Below are 21,467 nucleotides of genomic sequence, written 5' to 3'. Positions count from 1 at the left end.
AAGCATGGGAAAACACTTATAAGGGTCACATTTCCTATTTCAGACTGTTTTTGTCATTTTTTCAACTCAGCTTAACAAATCCACATCATATCATATAAAATATAATAGTGGTATTGACACTCTTCTACTGGAAATGTCAGTGATTATTTGTCAATATCATGTAGCAATAAATAATTATTACATTTTCTATGTGCTTTTTTAAGATTTGAAATCCACAAAGATTGTAATTTTCACTGTATGTTTTTTTTTTTTGCTGAGTAACTTTATTTTACTGGGATTATATGGTTCTTTCAAAATGTATTAACACGGCTTTCCTCATTTATCCAGATACTTGATACTGATTTGCTTACATTCTCATAAAAGGGTAAACTAACTGGAAAAGAAATGTAACTATAAAATTGTCTCAGTACTACCATGCAATCCTAACCCTAGCCATTATCCACAACTATAAAACATTCAATCATTAGATATCTAGCCAATTGGTAAAAACGTATATCATTTGTCAAATAATTGTACCAATCTAGTTTTGTTATCTCTACCTAACCCTGACCATAACTCAGACATATAGTTCTACCTATATCATTAAACCCTAATAGTTCCATATATGTGTATCGTAGAAAGCGGTTCGTAATTTGCTATGTAGTAGTGTCGGCTAAACTAAAAACAGGGTGCCTACAAAGCAACAGTGAGCGCTAGAATGATCTCAGTGGATTAAAGCAGTGAAGGCAGTGCTTTCTTTGATGAACTAACTGTGGGAAACAAGAATCTACTCCAATCTGATAGCGGGAATGTTTTTTCAATCACACTGAGTCACTTGTGAAGAATGTTTAGATTATTACAGCAGATGAAGCCTGTCACTAAGGACCTCGGTGCTCTGACAGAAAGTTGAACTTGGATGAGGAAAAGAAGTTACAAGAAATCGATATCTACAATTATTTATTTCAGCAATTTTTTTTTGCAAAACTCTAGAAATGCTAATTCAACAGTATTCATATCCTTTGATGCTATGATAGTATTGACTACAAGGTGCTAGAAATTTCAATATGATAATGCAGAACCTAATTCTAGAAAAGTCTAGAAAATGCTGGATTGTAGGTGAACATTCTTGGAGAGTATAAAATGGTTAGGCATAGGATGATTGCTGTCATTACCAATAAGTTAATATGGGACAAAGTAAAGAGCTATCTGAAGACCTTAGGCAGAAAATGATTTATTGTCATAAAGCTGGAGAAGGATACAAGAAGATTTCCGAATGTTTGAGTATCTCAATTTCAATTATTGTTTCTATTATCAATAAGTACAAGACTCATGGTACCGTCACAACGCTCTCTCGGTCTGGAAGAAAGAAGGTTCTTTCACCAAGAACAAGCAGAAGAATTGTGAGGAAGGTTAATAACAATCCGAGATTGACTGCCAAAGATATTCAAAGTGAATTGGCTGCAAGTGGGACTGGGGTTTCCATTTCAACCATAGGTTGAGTAGTGCATGGTGAAGGTCTCAATGATCGCAGGCCACGGAAAAAGCCACTCTTAGGAAAAAGTAACAAGCACAATGGCTTAAAGTTTGCAAAATGGCATTTGAATGATGGATATGAGTTCTGGTCAAAGGTTTTGTGGAGTGATGAAACAAAAATCATCTGTTTGGTCACGCTGATAGCACTATGTAACACAATTTTTGTTCCTGGGTAGTAAGTGTTATTTCCTAATTGCTTATGCCTCAAAAGTATAGAAAATGGCTATTATTCCCCACAAACTTTGCTTTTGTGACCAGGACAGTGATATTTTGAAATTGACCTATTTCCAATGAGAAAACGGGCGAATTTCTTTTCGTTCACATAAAGTCAGAAAAAAACATATGAATCCAAATTAACATGTAGTTATACTAAAGTAATACAAAAATGACTACAAAAGATTTAGAAGTGAGTAGTTTTTCGAGATTTACGATTATACTGTAAATCACTTTCACGAATCAGCCCCCAAATGTAGTCTCCCATCATGTTCTCGTTATACTGTCCTTGGTAGCGGCGTTCAAAGTCCAGTATATCCTGGTGGAAGCGCTCGCCTTGCTCCTCCGAGTACGCTCCCATGTTCTCCTTGAATTTATCAAGATGCGCATCAAGGATATGGACTTTGAGGGACATCCTACAGCCCATTGTGCCGTAGTTCTTCACCAGAGTCTCAACCAGCTCCACATAGTTTTCGGCCTTGTGATTGCCCAGGAAGCCCCGAACCACTGCGACAAAGCTGTTCCAAGCCGCTTTCTCCTTACTAGTGAGCTTCTTGGGGAATTCATTGCACTCCAGGATCTTCTTTATCTGTGGTCCGACGAAGACACCGGCTTTGACCTTTGCCTCAGACAGCTTAGGGAAGAAGTCTTGAAGGTACTTGAAGGCTGCCGACTCCTTATCTAGAGCTCTGACAAATTGTTTCATAAGGCCCAATTTGATGTGCAGTGGTGGCATCAGCACCTTCCGGGGGTCCACCAGTGGCTCCCACTTTTCGTTGTTCCTCCCCACAGAGAACTCGGTCCGCTGTGGCCAGTCCCGCCTGTGGTAGTGCGCCTTGGTGTCCCTGCTGTCCCAAAGGCAAAGATAGCAGGGAAACTTGGTAAAAGCGCCTTGGAGACCCATCAGGAATGCCACCATTTTGAAGTCTCCAATGACCTTGATGCCATCTCAGAAAAATGCAGATATGTATCCACTTAGGCAGCTGGAACTAAACTGAACTGGTGGGCTTAAGGCCCCTGTATTTATACTTTGAAGTTACTCCAAGTTTACTCAGCACTGAATCTATCTGGATTGTTCTGGAAAATAGGTAAATTTCAAAATATCACTGTCCTGGTCACAAAAGCAAAGTTTGTGGGGAATAATAGCCATTTTCTATACTTTTGAGGCATAAGCAATTAGGAAATAACACTTACTACCCAGGAACAAAAAAAAAAAAAAAAATTTGTTACACGGTATAGTCATTCCGTTTGGAGAATGTCTAGTGAGGCGTACAAAGAAAAGAACACCATACCTACTGTCACATGGAGGTGGTAATATCCTTCTTAGGGGCTGATTTTCTTTTAAAATGGATTCCAAAGCATACCAAAAGATATTGGCCAATCAGGTTATTGTTGCTAAAGGTGCCTCTACTAGCTATTAATTTAATTTTCCTTGTCAGCGTATGAATACTTTTGAATTAGCATTTTTGGAGTTTTGCAAAAAAATTTCTTGTCACTTTTTTCTCATCCACAAAAGCAAAACCTTTGCTATAGACGATTTTTCTATAATTATTTGTTTTTGAGAAATTTCTAAAATATTCATATTTTTGTTTGCAATAATAGATATGGTAAATACAAATACTGATTTACTACATGGCTTAGAATGTCTACATTGCAGTGCAGGCATTATATTAACTTACAATACGAACTGACCATGTTCAATTGGGACTCAAAAATGTAAAACGTATTAGACACATTGTAGTTGGATGTCTTTGTTGGATGTGGTGTATTTAGTTATATTATTTTATTGCGTGTTGTATTGCTAATGAGAACCTCATCGGCACTGTTCCGTCTCTGACTCGGGACCCGCCACCATTCTGTCTTTGACTCAGGAATTGCTGCCTCATGGCTCATACGCTGGATCTGCTGCTTATTGTGTTATGTGTTGTAATGCTAATGAGAACCGCACTGGTGCCGTTCCATCTCTGACTGAAGAATTGCTGTCTCACTGCTCACACACTGGATTATTATTATTATTATTTATTTGATTGCGGGCGCCCTTATCCAGGGCGACTTATAATTGTTACAAGATGTCACATTATTTCATATTATACATTTTTTCACATTATACAGATATCACATTATTTTTTACATACAATTACCCATTTATATAGTTGGGTTTTTACTGGAGCAATCTGTAAGTAAAGTACCTTGCTCAAGAGTACAACAGCAGCATCCCCCACCTGGGATTGAACCCACGATCCTCCGGTCAAGAGTCCAGTGCCCTAACCACTACTCCACCCTGCTGCCCGGCAGAGCAACACTGTCTTTTTCAGTTTAGTAAAAGGATACCTCACAGTCATCAATGATTCAGCAGTTCTGAAGCACCTTCTCATACCTTTGTATAACAGAGAGAATATTTTATGGAATATCTTGGCAAAAACAACAATAAACAATTTTGGAAAACTGATGAGTCGCGTCGCCACCTGTTCCGTCTCTGAATCAGGAGTCACTGGCTGCTCACTCTGCTTCTACGCAGGATCCGCTGCTGCCAAGTCACGTCGCCGCTTATTCTGTCTCTGACTCAGGAATCGCTGGCTGCTCACTCTGCTTCCATGCTGCGTCCGCTGCTGCTGAGTCGCGTCGCCGCCTGTTCCATCTCTGACTCAGGAATCGCTGGCTGCTCACTCTGCTTCTACGCAGGATCCGCTGCTGCCAAGTCACGTCGCCGCTTATTCTGTCTCTGACTCAGGAATCGCTGGCTGCTCACTCTGCTTCCATGCTGGATCCGCTGCTGCCGAGTCGCGTAGCCACCTGTTCTGTCTCTGACTCAGGAATCGCTAGCTGCTCACTCTGCTTCCATGCTGGATCCACTGCTGCCGCGCCTCACCGCACTGCTCCATCTGACTCAGGAATTGCTGGCTGCTCACTCTGCTTCCACGCAGGATCCGCTGCTGCCCAGTCACATCGCTGCCTATTCCATCTCTGACTCAGGAATTGCTGGCTGCTCACTCTGCTTCCACGCAGGATCCGCTGCTGCCCAGTCACATCGCTGCCTATTCCATCTCTGACTCAGGAATTGCTGGCTGCTCACTCTGCTTCCACGCAGGATCCGCTGCTGCCCAGTCACATCGCTGCCTATTCCATCTCTGACTCAGGAATCGCTGGCTGCTCACTCTGCTTCCACACTAGATCCGCTGATGCCCAGTCGCGTCGCCGCCTGTTCCGTCTCTCAGGAATCTCTGGCTGCTCACTCTGCTTCCACGCAGGATCCGCTGCTGCCCAGTCACATCGCTGCCTATTCCATCTCTGACTCAGGAATCGCTGGCTGCTCACTCTGCTTCCACACTAGATCCGCTGATGCCCAGTCGCGTCGCCGCCTGTTCCGTCTCTCAGGAATCGCTGGCTGCTCACTCTGCTTCCACACTAGATCCGCTGATGCCCAGTCGCGTCGCCGCCTGTTCCGTCTCTCAGGAATCGCTGGCTGCTCACTCTGCTTCCACACTAGATCCGCTGATGCCCAGTCGCGTCGCCGCCTGTTCCGTCTCTCAGGAATCGCTGGCTGCTCACTCTGCTTCCACACTAGATCCGCTGATGCCCAGTCGCGTCGCCGCCTGTTCCGTCTCTCAGGAATCGCTGGCTGCTCACTCTGCTTCCACACTAGATCCGCTGATGCCCAGTCGCGTCGCCGCCTGTTCCGTCTCTCAGGAATCGCTGGCTGCTCACTCTGCTTCCACACTAGATCCGCTGATGCCCAGTCGCGTCGCCGCCTGTTCCGTCTCTCAGGAATCGCTGGCTGCTCACTCTGCTTCCACACTAGATCCGCTGATGCCCAGTTGCGTCGCCGCCTGTTCCGTCTCTCAGGAATCGCTGGCTGCTCACTCTGCTTCCACACTAGATCCGCTGCTGCCGAGTCTCGTCGCCGCCTGTTCCGTCTCTCAGGAATCGCTGGCTGCTCACTCTGCTTCCACACTAGATCCGCTGATGCCCAGTCGCGTCGCCGCCTGTTCCGTCTCTCAGGAATCGCTGGCTGCTCACTCTGCTTCCACACTAGATCCGCTGATGCCCAGTCGCGTCGCCGCCTGTTCCGTCTCTCAGGAATCGCTGGCTGCTCACTCTGCTTCCACACTAGATCCGCTGATGCCCAGTCGCGTCGCCGCCTGTTCCGTCTCTCAGGAATCGCTGGCTGCTCACTCTGCTTCCACACTAGATCCGCTGATGCCCAGTTGCGTCGCCGCCTGTTCCGTCTCTCAGGAATCGCTGGCTGCTCACTCTGCTTCCACACTAGATCCGCTGCTGCCGAGTCTCGTCGCCGCCTGTTCCGTCTCTCAGGAATCGCTGGCTGCTCACTCTGCTTCCACACTAGATCCGCTGATGCCCAGTCGCGTCGCCGCCTGTTCCGTCTCTGACTCAGGAATCGCTGGCTGCTCACTCTGCTTCCATGCTGGATCCACTGCTGCCGCTCCTCACCGCACCGCTCCATCTCTGACTCAAGAAACGCCGGATTCTGGAACTCTGCTTTGCACGCTTATGTTTAATGGAAAGCTCTTTGTCTTTTTTGGTTTTTAAAATGCTTTATTCAAATAGTAAAAGGTACACAAAATAACAATCTTCAATACAGGAATCAAAAGGATCCCTGGGTCTGACTCCAGGCACCGAGCTCAGTACAACTTTTCATTCACATTTCCCGGGGTTAAATAGCCCTTGTTCTGCCCCTAGTCCCTGTAGCAGGCAACCTATAGAAAGTAAGGCAATCTTATCAAACCTCTCCGATTGGTCAAAATCCTACAGAGCTTGGCTCCCCTCAGTCTGGGCTCACGCTGCGACTAGATGGTTGTCAAGTATACCGCAGCGTGTGTGACTAATGCTTTTGCGTTCTTACATTGTCTTATTGTACATAATTATAACAAACTAACATTCAATAGTATCTGATTACAACATCATACAGTACATAAAAACTAGCATTCAATTGTGTTCAAGGATTACAGTTAATATATTTGCCTTTAATTCAGTGTTTTACCAGTTATTGTCAACAGTGTGCAATTCCTGCAATATAGTAGTAATAAAACATAGCTAATTTGCTTACACACATACTCAGGTTTCTAGAGGACTCTCAACTTACAGCACTTCTTTGACATAAGCCTAAATATAGCTTTTTCAGTTTCATCCTTTTTATGTCATCTTTGATTTTAAAGTGTGTTGTATTAGTGGGTCATTATTTACTGTTTATGTTTATTTATGCATGAGATAAAATAATTATCTAAATTCATGTGAACTGCGTGGGCCAACATATTAAAGCATGGCATTGTATATATTTGCTCATTCATTATTGAATCTGTGTATGGTGATCATTCTTTTCCATGTAATCATTTTACACTGCCAATTCTCTAATCAATTTAAGATGTGACCGTAAAGGAAAATCTGATAACATCAGAAAAGGAAAAGTCATGCTAACCAAAGTAAGACAAAGTTCAGATACAAAAGGAGGTGGCTCTAATTGTTTTTCTGCCTATTAGTTTTCTCAGAAGGTTCACTTACTTGTGAACCATTGTTTAAAGCAGGGTAAATTGCACCCCTTCTTTAGTGTCTAAGGCCAGAGCAGTTATCTGTTGATTTCACCAAGTCCGGACTGTACAGTATATTTCATTACTAAACATTGTTTGTACAGGGAGAACTCATATTATTGATAATGACAGAGGCACACTGAGAAAACATGTCATTTTTGTTTTTCTTTGCCAAGTGATTGCCAAAAGTAGATGATCTTGTGCTAACTCTACCATGAAACTGATGTTTAAAATAGGAACTCAGTTTAATGTGTGTTGTTCAGTAACATAACACTGTATTACATATCAGTTAAATGGCACACAGTGTCCCTAGTTTAATGCAATCAATGTGAACCTAAGGTATACAGTAATTAGTTCATTCTGAAAGTATACAGCTATGGCCAAAAGTTTTGCAACACCTAGAATTTTAGGATTGAGACATAACTGTAAAAAATGTTAGATTTTGAATATACTGTATATTTTTTCAGGATTTGTCAGTTATTCATTATGTATATGAAAAACTATAAAGCAGAATGCAGTTCAATATGTTAACATAACATTGTTCAGCAGGTTTCATTCGACTTTATGAAGCAAAATGTGTTATTTCTTAGGGTGATGCAAAAAGAGGCTGTGGCATGCTTGCAATTCAGTTAACTTTTGAGCTGATGGGAAACATTGAGGAAAACAAATGTTGCTCAGCATTCAATCAATTTAGAATTGTTTAAGGTTTCTCTCCTGTTAAATTGTAAAGAAATATAAACACATATTCATTATCTGTTTTATACGCAGGGTTTCTGTTTTTCATGTTTTATTAAAATAAATTGTTTTTTTGTTTTTTTTTCCGGGGCTTTTGTTTTTGATATACTGTATGAAATTTGTGTTTTTGGTTACTTTCCAAAAAGCTTGAGCGTTTTTTTTTTTTGTTCTGTCAAAATATGTATAGTAGTAACTCGACAGTACTTGCACACTTTCTTTCCTTTACTGTCTTCCACAACGAAATCCCTATGGTCACGGGCACATTCTTCTGGGGGTTTTGTGTGTAGGCATTTTTGTACATTTCGCCACAATTCTGTTTTAAATCCTCCGTATTTTAACTGTAATACAGTTTAAATCCCACTTACAAGCCTCCATCCTGATTGCAATCTCGTTTTAAATCTCGCAAGCAGAGTCTCTAATAGAAATGTAGGAATGTGCTGTCACTCAGTAGCTGGGGCGGGTTTAAAGTATTCAGAACGAATCAATGATAGATGCAAGTCAGGAAGGCGGGACATTGCCCAGCAGCACTGGGAAATGTATTTATTATTATTTTTGTAGTAGGTTTTATTTTATAATGGAAAAAGTGTAAAGTCAACGTGAATAAATTAACCATTTCTACAGTTTTTCCAGTGTTTTCCAGTGTTTATTGGCTATCCACCGATTTTTTTTGTATCAGGTTTTTTGTATTTTGTTTTATCGTGTTTTATCGGTTAAAACCGAAAATCAGAAGCCCTATTTCTAGGTTATTTTAACAAACACAAATGGGAATTAACTTAAAGTTTCAGTCAAGGTTCACATGTAGTATCCATTTTTAAAAACAAGGTATTAAACAGAATACGAATACCCAATAGGATCTTTAGTCTTGCCTAAAAGAAAATGTTGTTAGAAAAGTAGAATAATATGCCTGTCAGCTGTAGGAATAGCTTTATAAATACTTCCCACCACTACCGAATACTGTTCCAAGAATACACTGGATTTATGCATTAACCATCAACTTACCTCTTATTAACGAACCTCATTTTGGCAATATCACTGGTCCCCATTTTCTTGAGTCTTTTTGTCCTCAGTTTATATTTAGTCCTCAGCCTATTTACTGTATAACCTATGATGTGTGAATACAAGAAAAAAACAAACAAAGTTAAAGTAATGCTTATTGACAAACCCTACATGGCATTCTGCAACCCTTTAACATCCCCAAAAAGATTCAGGGATCACAAGTGATAAGTGAATTGTACTAATTATGCACTATGACGGAAACTTTTTTTTTTTTACTTTCTTACTTGTGGTCAATATGAGTGCTCTGGAGCCCAATTCAGTCCAAGGCTTTAGGAAGTGATATAACACACTATTAACATTTATAGAGTACCGTCGTTATTCCACGAAAGAGGGTTGTCAAGTAAATCTCAAGATAGATTGCAAAATGAGATCCAGTAAAAAAAAAAAAGATATTCACACTGTTGCGTTGAATACATAAAAAGTTATTCAGAGCTACAGTAAATCCTTCAACAGCAGTGTCTACCCAGCATTATATCATGCCATTGTAACCTTTCTGTAGCATTATAGTAATGTACTATGTTTTAAACAAAATGGATACTTAGCCATATAGTATTTCCTTATATGTAGTACCACTGTGTAAGTCAGTTCTTGTCATAATCGAACCAATGCAATATTCAGCTCTAACCCACAATAACATCTTTATTATGACCTTGAATTGTCAGTCTCAAAATTACTTTTTTATTTGCTCCTTGTGTTACTATTGAGACACAACAATTGGTGGTATGACATGGGTTTGAAATAGTTTGCCTGAGCTTCTGGCAGGCTTTGAAGGCTTGGTTTATTATTATCTTAAAATAAATGGGACAGGAACATAATGCAATAAGTACTGCAGAAGCAAAATTGTTTCTCCTTTTTTATTTAAGCAATCATAATTTACATCAACAAAAGCTTGTGAATGTCAGGGGTGCCTGCAAAACCAACACAGGTCTTTATGTACCTCCAGAGCAATATTTAAATCTGCTGCTGTTTAAATCAGTTGAATAGAGCCTATGTCTGTCCACATTCTCCACATTGCTTTGTTTGACTTCCACTGCTGTTGTCTTGGGAGGTCCCTCTGTTGTGGGGAGATTGTGCTCCAGTCTTCATATCCAAAGCAAAATCAGCAAGCTGTACCAGGTTGTGCTGACCTATATTGTGTTCTGTATTTTAAAAGGGGTCAGTTTAAAAAGATACATACAGCACCAGTGCCCAATCAACTTTGTATTTATAGGTCACTAGGTTTGAAGATGAATCCCACAGACAACTGGTATTGGCTGTGTGTAATGTTCTAAAAAGGACCTCAGGCTAATCCCTTGAGAATTAGCTTTCACGGAAGCTGTTGAATGCAGTTTTGAAACTAATCCTGGTTCCAGAGGTCAGGGACCAAGGATGTTATCGCAGGACACTGTCTCTTGAGGCAGGTATTACTGAACTGCATAGGTGTTAATCTATGATTGACCCGTAACACAGAAAACAATGAGTGACGCGGGCATGCACTGTTGCATCACCAAAAACAGGGAGACAAAATAAAAACAAAAAGGAATGCTTTGTTTGATTTAAAAAAAACAAAAAAACACCTAATATTTATAAACAGCATGGCAGATTCATGTTGTCCTTCAGTGCTGTTAGTAACTACTGTACAGCATATGTTGTTACAGTATTTATGCAGGTACTAAAGTTTTGCCATTGTAAAAACTTTGAGCTACTGGAGTATTGGAAACAGTCGGTAAAACCCATAACGCATGTGTGCAGTGTTTTTATATGTCTTTCTTTTTTTGAACAACTCATATGCTGTCTTTGAGAAACCCTTTCGCTTTGGCTGTCAGATGTTGTTTCTCTTAAGCAATTCCTACAGGCTCAGAGCCTCCCAGGCAGGGGAGTGGCAGCCACAGAGTCCTGAGAACCAATGGGGCTTTCCTGAATCACAAACCACCAAACTAATCTTCAGATACATTTGACAGACTTCCTCTTTACATTACAAAAGCCAGATTTTCAGATTATTTAGGCAAGTCCCACTGAGGGACATCAAAGTTGGAAATGGCTTTCCTCACAAATTTTGTGTTTATCTTACTTGAAAACCAATACCTGTATTATTATTATTATTTTTTTTAAAGAATCTTTTCTGTTTAAACTGTAACAGTTACACTGAAGACCCTATCTGGCATGCGGTAATGTTTTGATTTGATAAATAAACAAATATGCCCATCAAAGCAAGTGAAACGTTGCTTGACAGGGTGTTTATCACTGGGTTTTTTGTTTTGTTTTCCCTGGAACACACATTGGGATGCTTAGCTGCAGCAGGTTAGCAGTGATGTGATAGTGAAGTTCCTTGGGCAATGTAATGGAAAATACTTGGTCAACAATTAATGACATAGCTGGAACTGGAAAGACCAAGGTGCCCTGCTACTGTGATTCAGTGGCTTGAAATCTGTCCTCATACTTTAGTGACCTGTGTGGCTCTTAATGCTAACACATTACAATCTGTAAACCTGATATTTTGCAGACCTCATTTCACAGTGTTATTATCTTATGTAGAAATGTTACAAAGCGACCCCATGATTTTTCCTTGATGTTAAACACCTCCAGTTTCACAGCTCGGTTGAGCAAGCTTTTGTCATTTTTGCAATTAAAATGTACAGAAAAATGTCTCAACAGGAAGTAGTGAGATTGTCATAATGTGCTAAGCTACCTCAACTTCCTCCTATTAACGATGTTTGTGTACAGTGGGGTCTAGGATACAGTAAAAATAAACCCAGTGAATTTGAACTGTTCTTTATGAAACAGGGCTGTTAATGGGAGGGATGTACAGTTACGGTATGGAGCTGATTGCTTGATATAACCACATGCTGTATCACAATTAGATCCATCTTGTTTTTGTTTTGCTAACAAATGTTATTCATTTCAAATAGTCATAAAAGCATAAAACTAAAGCCAATGCATTAATAAATATCATGCATATATGTCTTCAAGATGTTATAGTCTAAGTGGTGTGGGTTGCAGTTTATTATAAAGGAAATGTTATGGTAAGAGATCCCATTATTACAAAGTTCCCAGGTAATAATACCGATCTCAGTTTTCAAAAACTGTTTTCTGTGATGTATAGTACCATAGTAAAATTGAGCCTATCAATTTATCATACAGGCATATTGAATACCAGACAAGTAAGCATGGTAAAACACATGGTTAAGCTTAAAATCAGAGGAAATGCATGACATAAACACGGGGGCTGCTTTTATTAAGGTATAACACTTTCACATTACCTGCCAAGTTATTTACCAATGTATTCAGTACCTTTTAGTATTCATGTTGTGGAGGTATTTGTCCCTGTAAACTCCGAAAGCAGCATTGCTACCTTGCTTTATATTGACCTATCCTCCTTTCTACAGTGTCTGTTCGCTCTTCATTCATCTTGACACACATTGACTACATACTGCATGTTCTGCCACATTTCAAAGACAGACAGATGACCTTTGTGATCTTAAACACATCTCCTTTCAATTGATAATTTGTTATGCTGAACTGGTTGAGGAGGGAGGGGTGTTGATTACGGATTTCATTTTCTTGACAACTAATAAATTGTGTGTAGGGTATCTCTTATTGTATAAGCAATGCTATCTCGAGCAGTTTGGGTGAGAACAGCACAGCTGCTCAAACTGTATGAAATGGCATATTTTATAATACGAGGCACCATTTCACCTGTTCCAAGATATATATAAACTTACTACAAATCAATGAAGATCATCCTCTGGGACTTCTTTAAAACATTTTTAAATGTATTGTTTAACTTATAGTTCTCTACACAGGATAATAATTTGTACTGTGATTTCTTATACGATTAACAATGATAAAATGAAGGATTTGGAGACATCAATGCAGTAGTAAGTGACAAGCACAATCATCACCACATCATATCATTATAAGGACATGAAGAGTGTCAGTTTTAATTGAGACAGTGGAGCAGAAAACAACATGTGTTGCTTCCTGTGTAAGTGCTTTTGAAACTGAATTTATGTTCTCATCCGGCCAGAGACTAACTTAACTTCCTTCCTGCTGCTTTGAATTTTATTGTCCCAGTAGTTTTGTTTCTTAATGCACTGCAGTAAAAACAAATCTTCTGCCATTAGCTGCATAGTAATCATAGTTTTGTTATAGCAAACCCCTGTAGATCAACAGTTTCCTTTTTGGTGATAAACATTACTAGCTCTGTGCCCTGCAAGGACAACTGACAGTCGCAAACTAAAAGTGCAAGAAATATTTTTTTGATGAATTATCCCCATAGAATAAAAAAACGATCAATCACACCACTACCTAAAGATCTTCCTTACCTAATCTAATTCTATTTTCCATTTATTTGTCGTAGTTACCGTTCTATCCTGCCCACTTTTCGCACACCTGTCTACTGATCATCCACCATTAACAGATTAAATCATAATGATGGTTACTGTTTATACATAACTGTCACAGAGAGGGGCTACCGCTTCCTAACTGATACAAAAATACCACCACAGACAGTACACTGAAGATGGCACTAGCCAAAATGTTGTCTTAGTGTTTTCAAAGTCTCTGATTGATAACTATTAAGTTACTGATGATTTACCTACAGTATGGGCAACTATACCTCGATCTACACTGAAGCCTTCCACTCTGCCCCACTTTCCCAATGTGTTCATGTGCAGCAGTGACAGTGCTGGAAGCTATTTGAGAACATTGTTAACTTCCTCCCCAGGAGGCCATGTTTTATGTTTGTCTTTAAACCACTCAAGACAGTACGTGCATGAAAGTTATAAGGCCATTCTCGTCTAGACAAGCAGTCTGCAGAGACAGTGATCCGGGCTTACATTTTATTGTGACTCTATCTCTCAGGACAGGCCCTTACACCTTTTCTGTATTAACTACTGCTGTTTGTTTTCAACCAAGCACTCACAACCAAACTGTTGGGAAGTTTACTGTTCAAAGAAAATAAATAAGTAACTGAAAGTAGATAATAGTAATAGTAATTAAAAAAAAGTGTACACTGCCACTGTTACTGCTATTAATAATGGTTCTGTTTTGCTCTGAGTAACATTCATGCCTATTGAACTTATTATACCAGAAAAAGCAAAACCTAATGAACACTTGTCACAGCCACACAGGAAGCTGAATAATAATATGGGGGTAGAGATTCTGGCATTTCACCTAAAAACAAACATGCCCATCCTTACAAAAATTATGTTATGCAGTTATGTTTCAGTATTATACTGTGTGTTGACACTGTAACCTTGCTTAAGTTCTGACATACTGTAGTATGTTTTTGTGTATGAACTAGCCAAACTAATAATGGTAGATCTTTTTTTTTTTTTTCATTTACGCAGTAAAAGTTATCCTAGTGAAATAACCTTACAGTATGAGAATTTTAGTCTACAGAGCACTTTAGCTAAGATTTAAATATTTTTAAAATGCAAAGCTATTTTTTCAAGCAAAACAACAAAAGTTATTCTGTATAAAGAACAATTTGGTTACAAAATCATGTTTTTAAAAAATAAATAAATAAAAAACACTGCAAGTTCAAGCCCATGAGATATGATTAGAGTTTTTGTGCAAATTAAGTCCGTGGACACGATTAGTTTTTGGGGGTTAAGGAGTCTTCAGTTAACTCCCCTTCACCTTGGAACACCACTCCAAGAAACAGTCACTACTGTCTCACAAACTCTCCTCAAACTAGCTATCAAATCAACTCACATAACTCTAATTCCATTGAATTAGTAACTTTATGAAAGTAGTGTCAGGAAAGGTAGTCCATATTCATAGCTGTTAAATATTTCACAGTCCTGCTGCTACTTCTACTATTGTGATCAGAAACGTTCCTATACTCTAAGTTGCACAGCAGAGGTTCCATTTTGATAGCTATGTTATCTGATGTGAAGTGACCCCCATTTGAAGGGCCTCTCTGTGATGGCACAAGGAATTAAAGTGCCAGTTAACAAGGGTGGATATTTTTCTAAAAAGTTTGTTTGCTCGTGCATCTGAAGGGTGTTGTGTATACATTGACAGCTAAGCAGAATTTAACATACGGCATCAGTATGCATTGGCATTGGACCAACTTGGTGCTAAATGAAACTGAAGGGCTGGATTGATTGGTGGTTAGTAAGTGAGACACAAATACTCCAGCCAGCTTTGATCTAATGTAATTTCTTGTAATTTGGATAGATGTCCATATGGCAGACCCACAATCATAGGGAAGAACAAATCTTTCAAAGAGGCACACCTTTTAATAGCAAGGTGGCTACATAATGAAGGCAAACAAGGTATTTAAGGTGCAGTTTAGTTTTCATTAAATCAGCACTTCACCTCCCCAACCCACAATGTGATTGCTGACCAATCACCACAATATAGGAGGTTTCCAAAATATGTTTAACCTAATGTGAACGAGCCCACCCAAGCTGTCCATTCCAACTGGAACATTTGCAGAAAGGGTAGGCTACTTGAGATAGAATTCAAGGCACATATACCAAAGCATCTAACCTTTGTTGGTGAGTGATTATTTCTGGTTTGTAAAACCTTTGTGTAATGACTAGGATAGGATGAAGCTGATCTTTGCCAAACCTAGAGCCCTTGAGGTATAATTTTACTGCACGGTAGTCAAAGGGGTTGTTTGCTCTACAATTGCTCTACATATGTTAACACTGCAGCTTCTAAATAGTAATTACAGACTGCTGAGTGCTGTAGCTGTAATCAAGCGAATGACATTTAAGAAAGTTCGAATTTCAGCCACAAGATCTTATCATATTTTTTCAAGGACTGGGAAGAATCATCTATACACTCAATAATCAGAACACTATGGGCCCTATTTATCAAAGTTCGCGAACCCCTAAGGCAATCGCAGAACAATTTTGCGGACAGTTAGCTCACCAAAATCAAGCGCAAACAGACTTTGCCCACCTATATTTTAGGACCCACCCGGAAAGTCAGCGTTAGCGCTGGTCATGTGCTGAACTTTAGGGGAGTGTCCTCATTTACATACAAATGCAGCGATTTAGCAAACCATCAACAGTGTTAGCGTTTGCGCTTAAATTGACATGTGAAAAACAGATCTAAACTGTGCGCAAATTACATGGACGACTATAAATACCGCTGAAACTACCATGGGAGCAGGCAAAGAAAAGAGAGAGAGAAAAAATAAATAAAAAAAGTATGGAGTGCGCACTGGATTTCTACGTGGCCAGACAAAGAGAGAGGAGGAGGAGACGTCCCCAAATATTTAGAAGTCATCTGTCTGACACACAATGTATGCAGCAATTTCACCTCAACAGACATCTGCCAACTGCTTCAGGCTGACCTGGAAGGAGACATGTGGAGAGCACACTGTTTGTCTGTAGCACTGAGGGTATCCACTGCACTAACATTTTATGCCACTGGCTCGTTCCAACGTGCTGTGGGTTATACTGCAGGCTTGAGCCAGTCGGCTGTATCATGTGCAGTGCGAGATGTACCTGCAGCTTTAGTAAAGCGGACAGGAGAATTAATCCATTTCCCCTGTCTCTCACAAGCTGCAACAAAATACAAAGCTGGGTTTTCTTGGGAGATATGGGTTTCCTGGTGTCCTGGAAGCCATCGATTGCACACACATGCAGCTACGTGCACCAGCACAGAACAGGCACCGCTACATAAATTGTAATGGGACCTATTCTGTCAACGTGCAAGTAGTGTGTGATGCCAACAACTACATCACAAATGTGTATGCAAACCATCCTGGCTCAGCTAATGACTTGTTTATCCTCGCTAATTCGCAGGTGGCAGCTGCGTTTCAGCGGGATCACTGTATGAGAGGCTGGTTGATAGGGGACAACAGGTATCCACTGAAGCGGTGGCTACTGACACCGCTGCTCAACCCCACGACCCTGCCAAACAGAGGTATAACCTTACCTTTAAATGTGCTCAGACTGTAATGGAATGAACATTTGGAATCCTCAAAATGCCATTCCAATGTTTGGATGTCTCTGGGGGAAGACTACAGTACACTACTCAGAAGGTTAGAAATATCACCCTGGCTTGTTGTGTTTTACATAACATAGCTCTCCATAATGGATGTGATGTTGAAATTACAGAGAAAAGATTGCAGGGTCTGAGGGAAGCAGATGCTGAACTTGAAGCCCCAGTGGTGGTTGCAGATGCTGCAAGTGTCAGGCAGGTCAGACAAAGCCTTATAGATTTAAAAAAAAAAAAAAATTGTAGCCTTGGTTGAGGAGCTTGGTCATCATCCTCACTTCGGCTGATGGAAATTTTAATTTTTTTTTGCGCTTACAGCAGTGTGTATTACTTGAGTTGTAATCCCCGGGTTTGTCCCGTTCTTTATACACCCACATGAAACACAAAACACATACACAAGTCCGTTAGTGAGTGAATTAGTGCTCGTGGTACAAATACAGTTTATTCGTGATACAAGTGCAGTGCTGTCCTGGGTTTGTGCTGGCCCTTGGCGACAGCTCGAGAACGTGTTAGCCGTCTTCTAATAACAAGACACAATGGGAGACAAAACAAACAAACACCTCATGATACATTTTTCACACACAAATCACAGGTCCTTCGAGTTTGTTTTCTAACCAAAATGAAGGAACAGATTATGTCACTTCATCCCCTGTTTATACCGTCACACATGACCCCTTGGTAAACGATTGCAGCCACTCCTCCAATCCACAGCTGCCAGATCATTTCCCTTCCAGGTCGATGAGTCCGCCCCCTCTCTAGATGACTTCCTTTTAACCCTGGGAATGAAATGTCAGGCCAAACAGTCCAGGGTACTCTGTTCCTGTTACTTAGCGCCCTCACAGTTGGGGAGAGAGATTTACCACCAAGAATCATTGTCTTTCTGTCACGTGCAGGTTGGGTTTAGTTTCTCAAAAAATCAACCTCAAGCCCTATGTTCCCTCAAACTTGCTTCTTTTTGTCTTCACTTTAAGAGTGCATGGTTACAGCCTGGTTCTGACTTTGTTGATGGTTTTGTCATGTGTTTAGTGGAGGCTACAGAAAGTACACATCATGTTTTGTTAGTGTAGAGGCTGTACCATACATTCAGCAACAGATGGTACTTTGTTTTTGTTGTTCTGTCTGCCATACAGTAGCTGCCTTAAGCACATATTTTGTGTCATAACAGTTTATTTCTAAAAAGATATCAATGCAATCACGTGGTAATATCTGTAATGTGATTCTAATATCTGTGGAGCTAAATAAAACAAAACATTGTAAACATGACTAAGCCCATTGAATAACATTGATTAAGTGTTACCTTATGGTCATAATATCAATAAAGGGTTCATAAATGGTTATGATCGCTACAGAAGAAAATATATAAGGTAAAATAAGAAACGTTTGTCTACTTAGCTTCATTGTTTTTGTTTTTGTTTTTTTTCTAAAAAGCTGTACAATTGCTCATTCTTTATGACATTGTCTGAACCTGATTAAGACAATGTTTTGGGTTCCGTAAACTTTATGTCAGGCCTTGGTAATGGATAACCTTACTAACATTAAACTTAGAAAAGGATTAAGCTGGGCTGATTCAAGCCAACATTGTAAGAAAGACAAACCGATAGTCGTCTATGTATGAAACAAACGTATTTGGCTCACATTAGGAGTATTAGCTTCACTAGCCCCCCTTTCAATATCCACAATGAACTTGTACAATACTAAACTAAACACATTCGGAAGCAAATTTGGCACCGGGTAGTCTAACCAACCAAAATATAGAAATAAGTATTATGGGCAGTAACCATAAAGCATCTCATAGGCTTGTGTAAAATATTTTGAGATGCTTGAAACCTGTGTGGTTGTTCATCAGGTTTAAAACACCCGATATTTTCAATCTCTCAAAAACTAAGCTGTGTGGAATGCAGAAAACAATATACAGTTCTGTTTAGACAGAGTAGGACCAAACCTCGACATAGTAGATATGCTGTGCCATATTCTAATGTCAACACAAATATATACCGCATCCCAAAATGTGTAGTGGATAGTCAACTGAAAAAAAGCCAAGTGTCAGCAGGAGATTCTACAAAATTTACTGGAAAGTGGTTTCTTCTACATACCTGAGGCTGTACATCACATATTTGAAATATAAACCTAATCCAGTCAGGCTTCACAAAATTGGTGATAATGAGCTGTTCCTTTAACCTAGCTTATTCATGGTTCATACGTGTTGTATTCCAGTGTCGCTAAAAATATACCATCCATCCAACTAAAAAGTGCATGCTCTGTTTTTATTTCTTCATGCCGGCTCTCAAATGACTCCCCCTCTGTAATTATGAACTTAAAGAACAATCCCGTTTGGCCCTATCTAAGAGAGAACTTTGGTTTCAAGCATATTTGATTTTGTACTCTACTTTAACATAGGTGTTGGCATTAACTTATATTTAACCCTTAGCGGTCCATTTATTCAGCGAGTCTCAGGTGCGTCAGGTCCAATTTATTTTCACACGCGCAGTTTATTTTAGACGCGCTGTTTAAAAGTATTTTTTTCACAGTAAAACAGGTTCCATCTCCAGCCCAGCCCCACCCCTTGTTCGCTGTATTTTTCACATACCTCTTCATAGTCGTGCATACCGATAAATCATCTCCTGATCACTCGTTTTATCACCAAACTCCTCAATAATGCATTCCAAGTCATTATTTTATTACTATAACATCTAAAAAAAGCTCTGCAAATGTCTGTGATATTCTTTGAGCGCTGGATGCAGAAGCAGCTATCTTGTTTGTTTATGTCCATGTTATCTATGTGGTGCCGGGGCTATCTGTATTCCTCAGATACGCCCCCCTTTTTTTCGGCTTCTCTTGGCTCCTATCGGTCTCACTCGGCCATTGAATGGTTTTCTCGGGTTTTTCCGGAGAAAAAACGACTAGAGACCTGTTTTTTGCGTCTTTTTGATGATGTTGGACAGGGTCCGACATTGGACCGGAAAGGGAAAATTGCAATGTCGGACCAGATCCGACCTAGGACCGCTAAGGGTTAAGGACGTTCACTTCTCCAAATGTGCATGGCATTAATTGAAGCCATATATATCAACATTTGTCCAATTTCAGTTAATTGAAAATACGTCGTTCCTTCTTGTGTCCAGCTACACGTTATATAACCAGAATGGTCGGTGAGGTTGGTTATACATTAGAGTTTATACGCTAGTCTAGTGAGCAAATAGAAAAAAATGGATGGAAATGCATTTTTTTTTTGTTCGGATCAAGAAAATGATTTTTTTTTAAACTTTGGGTGTTATTCAGGGAATCAAGCCAATCTATCAATTAAGCCACTGTTTTAATTAACCCCCTATTTAAGCCCTGGGTCGGACACTCATTCTCTCTCTGTTTTTTTGCATTTGTGTAATGTCACACATTACAACAGACCCCACTTGTTGTTTTCTCTGTTTGTTATATGCATTTATTTGTTGACATTGTTTCTTTTTCTGTGCTTTGGTTGTGAATTTTTTATTTTATTTTAGTTTTTTAGGAGCGGGTGACAATTCCTGTCTCCCCGCGTGGCTCTGTCTCGGAGGTCTAGCTTTGCTAGTCTCCTGAAGCGTAGGCATTCCTTGTTAGTTGGGGTACTTCTAGTCTTCTCAAATGTATCCTCTATCCTTCTCTTCATTTTCCCCTTGAAGTGATGCTTGCTTTCCAGGCTTGGAGGCCGATCGGTTCAGTCTCACCTCTGTGAGGGCGGCTCTCCAAGAGCCAAGGGGAACTCTAAAGTCTCAAGCACATAGTTCCTTCTCAAGTCCTAGGTCTTATTCCTCGCAGTCCTTGCTCCTGTTCCGTGAATAACTTGTGACGTTGTTACATACAGCTGTTTGTTGAATCCAGTTTGATGGAAACCTGTTTTTGTATGATAAGATTTGCAAATATTTTTGTGAGAAATTTGGCAAGTTTGCCAGAAATGTGTTTGTCTTGTTGATGGGAACGTAGCTATTGTTAGGAATAAGATGGAATAAAAATTAGATGAAAAGAGGAACCTAAACTATTTTGCAATAAGCCAAATCTACCCTTCTCAGCCCTTCTATGATGCATTTCTTGTATTCTAACATTCTCATTACAATTTTAATGACCATTAGCTGGGTTGTGTTTGAAACTTGCAAATTGCCGATAGTAAAAATTTAATGGTAAAAAAAAAATGTGCTGAATTGAAAACACATACATACCATACCTCTAGAAAATGTAATTAATAATTGAATGTTGTTTGATTCTAATGTTGTAAAATCAGCAGGTGTTTAATCCTTTCCAAAAATAGTACAATACAAACCGACAAAAATTGAAAATCTATATGTGTCAAATTTCCTAGTTTTTTTGACTTTCATGTTGAGATAAGAGGGACATGCTACAACAGAGGGATTTATAATAAATGTCAGATAACCATACTGATCTCTAATGACCACCCAGTGTAGTTACAAGCTGGCAAGTATACAGCTGCTGTGTGGA

The 21,467-nt window shown here is 39.8% G+C and overlaps 1 protein-coding gene across 4 annotated transcripts in view; it reads left to right on the top strand.

Annotated features, from left to right (window-relative positions):
- Nucleotides 1-21,467, top strand: part of LOC117407327 (rho GTPase-activating protein 6-like) — a 196,087-nt gene that overhangs the window by 114,720 nt on the left and 59,900 nt on the right. Inside the window, exon 1 of one of the 4 annotated variants that reach the window (XM_059028980.1) lies at nt 16,804-16,928. The exons of the other annotated variants lie outside the window; for them this stretch is intronic. The gene's annotated coding sequence lies outside the window, so the exon portion shown is untranslated. Of the gene's footprint in view, nt 1-16,803; nt 16,929-21,467 lie in introns of those variants that run through there. 4 annotated transcript variants of the gene reach the window in all.

Source organism: Acipenser ruthenus, chromosome 8, assembly GCF_902713425.1.
Source record: "Acipenser ruthenus chromosome 8, fAciRut3.2 maternal haplotype, whole genome shotgun sequence".
NCBI lineage: Eukaryota > Metazoa > Chordata > Actinopteri > Acipenseriformes > Acipenseridae > Acipenser > Acipenser ruthenus.
The sequence above is the reverse complement of the archived record's forward strand: the minus strand, read 5'-3'. Positions and strand labels throughout refer to the sequence as shown.